At 44.3% G+C, this 12,596-nt stretch overlaps 1 protein-coding gene across 2 annotated transcripts in view; it reads right to left on the minus strand.

Moving 5' to 3' along the window:
* The window catches only part of LOC106743635, a 160,415-nt gene that overhangs the window by 12,979 nt on the left and 134,840 nt on the right, over positions 1 to 12,596 (minus strand). The window lies entirely within an intron of this gene.

Below are 12,596 nucleotides of genomic sequence, written 5' to 3' on the forward strand. Positions count from 1 at the left end.
CACATATCTTACAATATTAAAATATGGAAAATAGAATATAATATATATCGGATTTTATCATATATAAAATATGAACGTACTTCGTCCGAAGAATCTCACGCGGAGATTTCCGCGTAATCTGTCATTTTTCATATATAAACAAGAATATTATAATCTTCTTGGAAACTTTTTAGTCTTAATTTGATTGGATTTATATTGATGCAAATATTGCTATAACTCAATAGAAAAGACTAAAGACTAAAAATCTGAGAAGATTATAATATTCTTGCTTATATACAGGAATATCTAATCTTGATTTCAGGTTTTTTTTCCGTGCATAAACATCGTGAAAATATCTTAAGTGGTACGATTTTGGCGAACTTGCCCCTGATATGCGCATGATTTCGAAATCTCGAGCGATATTACCCAATCAACTTGAAGCAGCGCGATGCGAGAAATTCATCCTCGGCATCAACCGACGTGCTCTCGATTGCGAACACTTCGGGCCAATTCTTGGCCCCCGGTGTCGTGCCCGAGTTATCATGTGACCTGTAATCTAATGCCAGACCAGTACTTGCTGGCGGTATTAGACCGGTATCGAGAATCAGGTGGTTAGTAATAGCTCGACGCAGGGCCGGTCGTGGAACCCTGTAGGGACCCCTGCATATTTCAGACGTCGGAAAGCAATCGTTTCGGCGGGCTTGCTGCGCTCCAACGCGCGCGCCCAGCAAAGCGAGAGTCATCGCTTGCAGCCGCGCGGCTTTCATAATGGTGACGCGCCGGTTGAACGTTTCAAAAATTCACGAAGAATCGCTCGGGACGCTTCCGTCGAATAAACGACAAAGCCCGGGCGCGCGCGACCCGGCAAGATCGCGATCCCCCTTTGCGAGATGCGCGTCCGAGTGACGTCACACTCGAAGGGAGAGAACATCAAAGGAGCCGCGATACACTGACGGAGGCGAGCAAGACGCCGGGCGATACGCGTCTTCTCTCTTTCCCGAGGATGCTCCTGCGATCCGAACTGCCGGGAGTACACCGAGAGAATAGTGTGTAATCCACGGAACACACCAAAGCACTCGACAAAGAGAGCTGCAGGCGGAAAGACAAAAAGAGAAGATGCGAGAACGTGAGAGAGCGAGAGAGAGAGAGCGAACAAAAGGATCCGCGGTGAACGCGCGCGTCGACGGAACACAGAGAGGAGGATGATGACGATAACGTCAGGTAAACAGGTGGTTGCCGCGAACGACGACGACGTTTACGACGTTTATAAACAAGGTATTAATTTCTTGACACGTTCTTCCTCTCGGGCGGCGAATGAAATTTTCATTCGAGTAATGGCGCAGCGCGCGCGCGCTCGCGATTTCATTGTCGCGAAGACGCCCGTGACAGACAGTGTCGGGCCGAAAACAAGAGGCTTCTCGTTCGAGCGGCTATGAAAAGATGCTGATTAACAATCTTAATTACTTAGGAAACGACGTTTTCTGAAAAGGATCGAAACGACAGGAAGAATCGTCAAGAGAAGAGGAGACGACGCAGCGTCTGGGAAATTTTCTAATTTATCGCGACCTCTCTTCAGAAGTACTGACATTTCTCCTGCGCGCACGCGCTCGTAAAAATTAAATCAATTAATCCACACATCTTGCGCTTCTTTCCGCGGAGCAGCACGCACAATTAGCGCGAAGCCAGGCGGCGAATTACTCTTAATTCGATATTCGGCGTGGAAGAGGACGAGCGTTTAACGTGAGTCACGTTGTATAAATTTTAATGGTTGGCGCGTCGATATAAGCGCTACGCCGCTTCAAACGCCGGTGCGGCGTTTTGCAGAGCAACGGGTTAAGTGAAAATGTACTTTTGATTGCCGCCTTTTACGTGGACGCGGCGGAGGATAAGTACAAGGGATAAGGACAAAGGATAAACGCGGGGAATAAGCGCGACGACCATGGGCGTCGCTGGAATTTTTCCCGGTGTGTCTTCGCCCTCGTTAACGATTACTTCAATTATCCCGCGAACGCACGGCGTATATCGCGAGAGAACCTCTCTTCTCCTCTCTCTCTCTCTCTCTCTTTCTCTTTTTTATCTCCATAACAGCGGGAGTTTCGTGAAAATTACAATAAAGTGCTATTTCTCGACTGGATTCTTTCCCGGGGTTTCCCCGGAAAACCGACGGAAATGTCTCTCTCTCTCTCTCTCTCTCTCTCTCTCTCTCTCGACGCCTGTGTGACCACGTCGAGCAATTTCTGGAACGACAGGGATAAGAAATAATTCCTGCGCTTCGTTACGTCCGCGCATTGCGAAGACGAGGAAACTGGCTTGCTTATAGCTTCCGGCGGGGTGACCATATTTTCTTATGTGCAATCGGAACAACAGCGCGGAGAAAACTCAGGACCGTTTCTCGAACTGAAGAACTCCATTAAATTGAAAAAATATATATATTTCTTATCTGAAAGCTAAAAAGGCGACATTGAAGGGAACTTATTTCTGTTTAATTAAGTTACAAAGAAAAGTATGTTTCTTCTGTATAAAAAAATATAACATATTAGATTCGAACTATTTACATAAAAATATTATAGACAAATATTTCCTGGAATTTAGTACAATTTTTTTAATTGAAACAAATTTTTTTCTTGGAATGGAGCAAACAAACGAGTGTTTGCTTTAACCAACATCGTTTGGTTTCTCAAACAATGAATATCTTTATGTTAAATAACGTATTTCTTTTATATTTTCACCCAAACATCACAATGGTTATCATAAATAATAAATTATAAGAAAAAAATAACATAAAAAATATAGCTCGAAAAATATTAAAGAATTTCTTTACTTCAGTGGAACAATATTTAATATGTAATGAAACACATTTTTTCATTGAAAATCAAATATATTATTTTCTAAATAATATATTATTTAGAAATAAATATATTATTTTCTAAATAATACTGTCTTCTCTAACCGGCACCAACTGCCTTCATTAATGCGGTTGACACGCGACTTATCGAACGCGTTAATTCTTTTCCCCGTACAAATGGATTGCCCGCTTAACGTTTTTTTTTCATCTAACACATCGCGGCTTTGGAAATCAATTACCGATGTTGAGCGAGGGCAGACAGAACTGTTCGTCGTGCAATTGTTTGATCGCTCCTCACTCTAATCGCGGCCCAGCCGGATGAACGGCGAATTAAGGAATTCCAAATTAATTCGGCTCATCTACGAATTCCCCTCGATTATAATTTCGGACTCTCGTACAGACATTAATAGACGCCATCGGCGAATTGCAGCCACCGTAATGGCAATGTGGCGATGCGTGACACCGATAATTGTGGGAGTATAGTCGATGGATCGTCGCGCGTCGGAACAAACGCCCGGGATTCTCACGCGTGTCCGCCGGTATCGTATTTATCGATATAAAGAAGACGCGCGACGCTATATCGACACCGTCACCGTCCTTCTTCCTTTATCTCCGTCTTTCCCTTTTTTCGATCCCACAACTCCGACCCGTCCCGCCGCACCACGCTCGATTTAACCGCGAAACTTTGCGCCAGGTCGTGCGCGAGAGTCGCGTTATCGCGATAAATCGAATCCGCACTCCCGATAATATAATCCGCATCAGGGCAGGGAGAATTTCCCGATGGACCCGTGCGTCATACACACGGAGATGAAAAATTTGCCGTGTCACGCAAATATTATAAATATTACCGCCTTCCCCTCTCCCGGGGGTCGCGAGGTTGAAAATTTTACCGATGATAATCGGTAAACCGGTGTATCAGAGCGCGCCGCGTTTTGACACATTTTGGTGAGTTTCATTGATGTATGTTTTATCATTCCTTCGCTCCGATGTACGCACCGCGTCGTAAATATACGCGCGCGTTGCGTACATACGCGCGTCAGCACACGCACGCCCGGATAATACCGATCACTAACTTGCGGCATCAAAACGGACTCAGCTGGAATCACGTTCTGGTGTTGAACGAAAGCCGAATACAGCCTGCGCTAACGACATTATCGGTTTTTCGACGGCTAAAATCTATATTCGGCTGGTAAACATAATTGATCCCGTTATATTCTGTATGCCAGAATTAACCTCCCCCACCCTCTCTCTCTCTCTCTCTCTCTCACACTAAGCCAACACGGTATTTCCAAGTAGTGGTTATCTTTGATATTATCTAATATTCTTCGACGGGTTATTTTCTTCTCGACGAAAATTGCACGATATCAAGTATCGTTCTGACTTACCTCACGAAAAATGAATGAAGACGAGTCTCGATATTTAATGTTTTGCAACGTGGATACGCATACCGTGGATAAAATTACCACTGAACTTGCTTGTCGCGTCGTCGACTCTAAAATCGGATACACTTAGCAAACGAACAAAAAACGAACAGCGAATGCAAACTTTCGTCATTACAATTTGGAAAATGTGTACGCCATTCTGCGAATGTAGCGAATCCGAAAAGAACGTTTCGGATTGATTTGTTCATAAAGTAGTTTATCAAAGAAAGCCTGAAATTTCGTTTCATTTTTTAATTTATTTATTAGACAATTATTAGACAATTTATTAACAATCTAACCGAAGAGCAAAATTACTTGGAATCTCAGTCAAGATGTAACGATTTTCCTGCTACACTATAAATCCAAAGTGCGTGATTTTGCATACTTATGCGTGTAAAATTATGTGATCACTTTTTACACATCTGCACGCGTGTTACCACCATGATTTTACACGTATGTAAAAATTACATACTTGGGTTTGTAATACATATGCAATGTAACTTTTACACACTTATACGTGCTAAACCATAGTATTAACACGTGTATAAATGCGTAAAAAGTGACTACATAATTTTACACACATAAGTGTATAAAATTACACATTTCAGATTTAATGTACCGCGCGCAAAAGATGCGCAAAAGCATGGACTTATTTATCGGATGTAAACGGATCGATAAACAGGACAAAAAACTGATATTCAACTGATCAATAAGCAAGCCTGCTGCTCATAAAACGGACAGTTTCGCCCTAGAAGAACCCCTGAATGACTCCGTCAAATTCCTGTGCATTTCCTAAGTTTCCCGCAATATTGTTACAGCTAATGAAAATTCATTAATACCAAACAGTAACTGGATTGTCTAACTGGGTGTCTAGGAAAACTGCATACATTTCTACCGGAGGAGCTCGCACGAGTTTATACGCAAATATATACATTCGTATAACACATTCGCTGTTCGTTCGTTGTTAACCCACCTTAACGCGAAAATCTCTCACGACTGTCGCGACACGAGAGTCCCTCCCTCGGCTCTCTCTTTCTCTCTTTTTCTCAGCGTGTACGCCTGGGCAACTTCCTTAATAAATGTCCCGTCGCTCCTGTTATTTTATTATAAAACTGCCGGGGGACGATGAAGCCCGCGGCCTTTAATATCCGGGATACGGGGTGCGATTCGTCATTTTTTTCCGGCATTCCACCGCCGCGGAACGTGTCGCCTTGATTTAATATAAAATATGAGCGCACGCTTTCTCTTTCGCCCCCGCATGTCTTTCTTTCTCGCCCCCTCCCTCCCATCCTCTCTAACTCTCTCTCGCTCTCTACGTTTCTCCGTTCCTAGCATGAATTATATTAGCGCTTTGTTCGATACGTCCCGACGTTACGTCCGTACAATTTCACGTCGCGTAGCTTTCACGCCGAATGATAATGACGTTTCGGCGAACCCGCTATTTTTGGGAGCAACAAACGTCGCCTGTCACGCCAGTTACCGGAACGATTCCGGGCTGCGATTGGAGAATCAACCGATGTCGGCCCCTGACGTGACGTATCTATTTAATATCGCATTAGGCGCGCGTCAAACCGAATATTACCGAGCCCGTCATTCGAGCGTCCACTTTTAAACGAAGATTATCACGCATTACACCGCCCGTCAAGAGCCGAAAGCTGAGCAAAAAATGAGGCCGGCAAACTAGTAACGTCGAGTGCGTAACTGCCGGCGTACACACATACACTCATCTTCTGGCTTTGCGTCGCGTAACTTTCGCATCGAATAACGCGCGCACACACGGCCACCCGAGAGTTTCCCTTTTTTCCACGGGCGGAGGGGGGGGGGGGAGATCAGGAAAATACCTTCGCGTGTTACGGCACTACTATGAAAGGACCGCTTTAACAAATTGCCTTTTAACGACCCGATACCGAGCAATTTCGTCCTTCCCTCTCCCCTCCCCGCCCCTCCGTCTACTTCTCCGGCATTCCGCAATGAGCCCGTGGCACGACGGTTAATTTAACGTAAACTTTCGACGTGGCCTCGCTGCATAAAATATGCGAGCATGATGAATTTGATCGCGCGCGCCGCGCTTTGTCCCCCTTTCTCCCTCTCTTTCTCTCTCATACGTTCACCTTTCTCCCACCTTTTATCTTTCTTCCTACTTTTTCATTTTCATTTCGCCGCAGGGACGAATAGTGCGCGGAAAGGCAGCGTCCATAAATTTCCGCCGATTTTAACCCTATTATCGAGGATCTCGCGATGGGCCGCGATGCGCATATCCAAACTCCGATACGGACGGTAGCCCGAAAAATTCGCGAAACGCGATTCACGAGAGATTCGAGAGGTATACCTCCGCAACCGCGCGCATTGTTCGATTGAATTTTTATTCGGGAGAGAGAGAGAGAGAGAGAGAGAGAGAGAGAGAGAGAGAGAGCCCCGGCCGCCACCGTCGAATTGCATTCGTCATTTGTCGCTATCCGTTGCACGCGTATCGCTTGTCACTCGCGTGCGAATAAAATATAAGGTAAAACTGGCCCGTTCCCTCTTAACGCGTTATTTCTGTCATCGAGTCCCGCGCGTCGCGGCCTGTTTCAGTTCATGAGGTGCGAATGAATTTTTCCACGACCGCGGAAAGTAGCGTCTCCTGTTCCTCGCGAATCAAGCTCCACCCCCTTATTCGTTATTTGTCATTCGTAAACTTCTCCCCATCTCCCGAGCCCGCCACGGGCGCGAATAAGCGTCTCTCGATGGATTTTTAAACCCATTTTCCCGATCGCGCTCGTACGAGCGTCGACTCCGCCGTCGAATAACCGCCGAATCAAACGGAATAACATTTCGTCGCGGTACGACGCCGTCCGACTTCGTAATGCAACCCTGTAACAATAGTCGTCGTAGCGGTGGTGGATCTTACAGCGCTCGCGCGACGGCGCGAGATGTCATGTTGATTAAAAATTCCACGGAGAAGGGGGAGAAAGATCCCTTCCGCGCGAGGGTACTTAGCGTCGTCCGGAAAACTCGAACTCGTGTCTTTTCGGCTTTCGTATCTTTCAACTCGTCGTGCGTTTTTTTTTGTTTTTTTGAAACCTATAAGTTCGTTCTTACCGTCCGTTATGTATGTGTATGTTCCCTTTTTCTTCCCGATGTGGAAAATTCGCGGTCTTGCTCTTTAAATTTAAACTACTATTTCGCTTGTCTCTCTTCCTCTCTCTTTTTCTCTCGAAGTACCATCTATTTATCGGCGAGACGACACCAGACCTTAACGAGGCGACACCAGACGTGCCGCGAGGAACGAGGCGACAAATTAAGCGACGCGTTTTAATGGAATCTGTCGCGACTGCGGATTCGAAAATTGAGTCCTCTGGGTATACAATAATTGCAGGTAAGTGTAACTGAATTACGACTGCTCGCGTGGAGGATGCACTCGAAGACAGGAATACTTCAAGGCAAGAGACTGATGGTGGTGCTTGACATCCCCGGAATTGTCCTCCCCCGAGCGTTCGCATCAACCTCCCTTTCCCCCTTCAATCCTTCCTCTCGTCCCCCGCCAGAATTCCAAATACACAGCGCAGCGTGGTCTCTGCTTTATTTATGGCCATTGTGTGCTCGTCCTCAAAGCTCGTTGCGAAATTAACGAGTGAGAGCACCGCTAGCGTCATTAAAAAATGTCTCGGGTATGCCGAGCGGCCTGTCTTAGCGAAGGGAGGACAAGGTAACGAGAAAAATTTCGATCCCCGTGCGACATTTAAAATCTCGCGACGTTCGCTGGACGAGGGTAGGGAGGGAAAAGAGAAAGAGAAAGTAGAGGAGGGTAGCGCGCTAAATTCCTAGAGCGTGTTCTAGTTCCTCGCTATCCTCCGCGCGCGCTCTCGAGAGAAAGGGTGTGAGTTAAGTAATAATTCGGGGAACACCCTTCAGTTCGCTCGCCAGGAAACAGTTTACGCCGCAATACAGCAGCAAATGCGATATCTGTGTCGTACGTTTCAGAAGTAAGTAACTCGAATGTGGGTCGAATGTCAGAAAAAAAATAAAAAGAAGAAGACCTCTCACGACCTCATTCTCGGCGTGTTCGCGATAAAGTTCGCGAGATCTCGTGGTAGTCGATCCCAGCGCGCCGATAAAAATTAATCGTCATTCTCTGTGCGACAGTGTGCGGTAAAAAAATGGCAGCCGAATATCTAATTCAAAACGCAAACATTTCCCGCAAAACGGAACTTCTCGTTATGTCTTACGAGAAAACGCACAGAAGTGTCTGTCACCAACTTTTATGGGCTTTCGATATGTTATAAAGCAGCTATACGATGACACATTTTTTATATGTGTTGAATTCATGTGTTTATGACTCACACTTCATATGAAAAATTCAGAAAATCTGAGAAAGAAAAACTTACCAGTTTTGTGAATTTATATCAGAGAATTTAATGAGCAAGAAGGTGGCATGAAATTTATGAATACTTCTTTCTCTTTTTCTTTTGTAATGCATAAATAGTACATTGAGTTGAAAATATTAATTGAAGTTGGATAATATTAAACAAGAGGTAATAATGAAAAACCTATGCTGAATAATAAGAACGTCCGGATGTCCACGTCCAATTTTAAAAGTTTCATTTTTTATATTACAATAACGAATAGCGTAAAGATTATATACGATGGTAATATATATTACATATATTTGCATATCATAATTGCAAATTTTAAATATATTATAATAATATACATGTGTTTTATAAAATATAAAAAAATGTATAACTAAGTATGAAATGTGATAATATATATACATACATATTATATTTACATGTATGAATATCTTTGTGAAGTAAATGAGAAAATATTTTAGACGAAAGTTTTATATGGTACTTTATATACGTTAATTCTGCACTAAAATTTTTCAGAAATGATATGTGCGTTGAGAGTATCTAAAAAAATGTAAATGTACGATTGTAAATAACGTCGAACATCATAAAACTTCTTGCCTAAAATATTTCTTCACATACCCCACGGTTTCAAGGATGCTCCTAATCAATTCTACCGAATTTCCTTCGAAGGGTAGATTCAATCCCCGAACGATCGAGAAAACATTTGTAAAAAAATACGTGTCTCTTTTATATTTCTAGCTGCTCTGAAACATATCTGAAACATATCGAAAACTCAATAAAATCGGCGAAAGACGCTTCTATATATTTCCTTATTTAAAAAAAAAAAATAAAAAGAAAGTACACACTCGGAAGACTGTTTTTACAAGAAATACAGATGAAATTGTCACCACGATTATCTTTTATAAACGCGCACACTTATCGCTAAGAAAGCGAATCAATTTCGCGAATCGAGCAAAATCGCTCGGTACGGCGAACGAAAAAGACGAAAGTAAAAAGAGAAAAAAAAGAGAGAGAGAGAGAGAGCGAGAGAGAGAGAAAGAGAACGTTTGAAAATAATGAAAATGGATTATAAATAGAGTCGCCTTCGCGTTCGGAGTAAAAACGAGAATAACTTTCAAAAGATGGGAAGAATAATGATAGCCCGTACGACGGAAACGACAGAAGCGCAAGTTGCAAAAATAATGAAAAGACAGTGTGACTACGCAAATATTAATAATCTTAGCGACGATTCTGCGAGGTTCGTTTCCGCCATCACGAACGCTTCGAGACACATATACATATATGTCTATGTATATGTATATTATATATACGTATACATATATACATATATATAACGCGCGCGCGCGACACACAATTGGCGAAGTTCGAATAATCTTCTCTCCCACCGACATTACAATCGCCCTTAAATTAATGCGACTTTCCGCGTCGTCTGCCGGCGGCGGCGCGCCCGAAGGCCCGCGATATTTCATCAAATTACCTTTTCGCTGTCCGCGAAGTCTGTCTCTCTCTCTCTCTCTCTCTCTTTCTCTTTCTCTCTCCTTCTCTCTCACTCTCAACCGCGTTATGCTCGATTTTTCCACGTCTTACGCAGCGCGCAGAATTAATGTGGCCGCTCGCTCGCGGTTAAATCAATCGGAATTCGCGCGCGGCTCCGCGCCATTCGGTTTCTGCTCGCGAAGGATCGCATTTTACGTAATTTTCCGTTGACCCGTTCGCGAACCCGACGTGAACGCAAAGCCCGCTCGCTGCCATTTCGCCGTGTGCTCGCGCCGTATGCTTTCTCTACATCTTCTTTCTTTTTTTTTAATCGTCTTACGTAACCCCGGAGAATTACGGAGTATTAAATCCGCGTTGCGTTGCCAGACGTTGCCGCGCGTCGAAAGGGCACTCTCTCAAGGGCCGTTTGACCTTTCCGCTATAGTTCCTTTTCTTCCTCCTCCTCCTTCTCTTTCTCTCTTCTGCTCCTTACTCCTTTTTTTTTTTAATGTTCTCTACCGGCGTTCCACTGAGTATTAGAAATTAATGTACCGGCATGACCGTCTCAATCTAGCAGTCCTTTTCGCCGCCGCGATGGCGGATCTGTAGCTTCTTTAACTTTAAAGAGCGCAACGTTATGAGACGTCACATTCTGCCATTTATGAAGTTTATTACGTTATGTCGTGAAGTTTATTAAATTTCTCTCTTCCTCTCTCCAACCCCTCCCCTCTCCCCGTCTCACTCTTCTTTATAAATACGATTTTTATAAAATATTCCTGGGAGTAATCGCGCTTCCTGCTTCATCGCGTCTCGTTATCGTCATTAAAAAGTAACCTCCCCCCATTTTTCTCTCTTCCGTTCACTTCAGTACTTGCGATTGACCGGCGCTCTTGTTCGCCCCATATTTCTGCAAATTGATGACTTCCCGGTCACGGAGCTTCGTTCTCCATTAGTCAGTCCTCCTCTTTTATAAACGTTAACGTCATTGTCAACGTTTCAACTGTTTCGACGCGGTCCGACAAAATATTTCTATACACGTACGCGCGCTTCTACATCCTCCGTTCCTCCCCCCTCCCCCCAACCCTCCTCCCACTGCTGTCCTTCGTTGTGCAAACGTTACAAGGCCTTGCGAGTTGGCGGCGATATCCAACGTGCGCTCGGCCGAGTCGGGTTATTCCTACGGAAGGAAACGGGACATCTTTTATTCCCGCACTGACATGAAAAGGCACTTTTATTTTTGTGGACCGCCTCGGACCGTCATGGCGGCGCTTCGCCGCCATTTCTTCCCTCTTCAAAATTCTTCCATCCTCTTTTTCTGCCTCGTACGCAGTATCAGTGCCGCATTCGTGTCGGGTTTACGGCGGGGTTTACGCGACTTACAATATGGATATCGCTCATACCTTCAAAGAATTTCTCTCTCGTTCTCTCTCTCTTTCTTTACTACCACCCTCGCCACCGCCGCCCTTCCAATTTTCCATATTCCACTCCTAATCGTCTTGCGCGACTCAGCGAGTCGCACAGCGTTCGAACCCGGCTGCTTGCCAGTCCGCTCATCCGCCGGTCTTTGTGAATCTCCTATCCTACCATTCGGATATATCCTCGTGATTCTTATTTGCCTGTCATCTTCTTGTTTCCGTGTTTATTTCCAAAGTGGCGCGGCTTGCGCTCTCAAGCGTGATGAACGCTGTCGAGACACTGTTGAATTTTCCTATCTCGCCAACTCACCGATTTGTTTAAGCAATAACTGGCAGGTTTTAATGCTATGCAATATTTAGGTACACTCAGTGGAAAGAATGGTTAGCCTCAATAAGATAGTAGTCATTTTCAACGTCTATACTGTCTTTTGTTGAAATATAATAATTTATAGCGAGTATGTGACTTTAAAGTTATTACACTGAGAGAGGAAATTAAAAAAATAAGAAACTATGCAATTATAGTCACAAATAGCAATGTTCATCAGTGTATTATATTGCACTTTTTCTCAGTGTATATTACGTAATAATTATTACATGAATGTATGTAATATATATGTAACGTTTGAAGGAAAAGAATCTCCTTCTGATGTGCACAAAAATATTAAACGAGATAATTTCTTATCCTCGCCGGACGTCTCTGCGGATCAGGAGCCGCCGAAAAGTACAAGATGGATATAAATCGGACGACCTTTCATCCCACCCTAGCTTTCGCATTGTAGTAATAATGCGGAGCATAAGTGAGCCATTGGCGGGACCCTACCGTAACATCGAGAATCATAAAACGTTGGATTCGATCGCGGTCTCTGTCTGCCGCCGGTGTACGTCGGCGGATGCGCACACGTGCTCTCTTTCTTTCCCGCTAATTCCGGCCCGCCTTTCCCGACGCTCCTTTATTAATCACCGTAAATAACCGCGAGGAATTACGCGGCATTAGAACCGGTTGCGTCCGCACGCACTCGATTCTCATAAAAGGGTCTCTACTTCGCCGCCTTGAATACACTGTTCTCCTACTCCTCTTTTTCCTGCTAAGGTTTCCCTCCCCCCCCCC

This window comes from Dinoponera quadriceps, unplaced genomic scaffold, assembly GCF_001313825.1.
Source record: "Dinoponera quadriceps isolate SergipeBrazil2010 unplaced genomic scaffold, ASM131382v1 scaffold1115, whole genome shotgun sequence".
NCBI classification, from domain to species: Eukaryota; Metazoa; Arthropoda; class Insecta; order Hymenoptera; family Formicidae; genus Dinoponera; species Dinoponera quadriceps.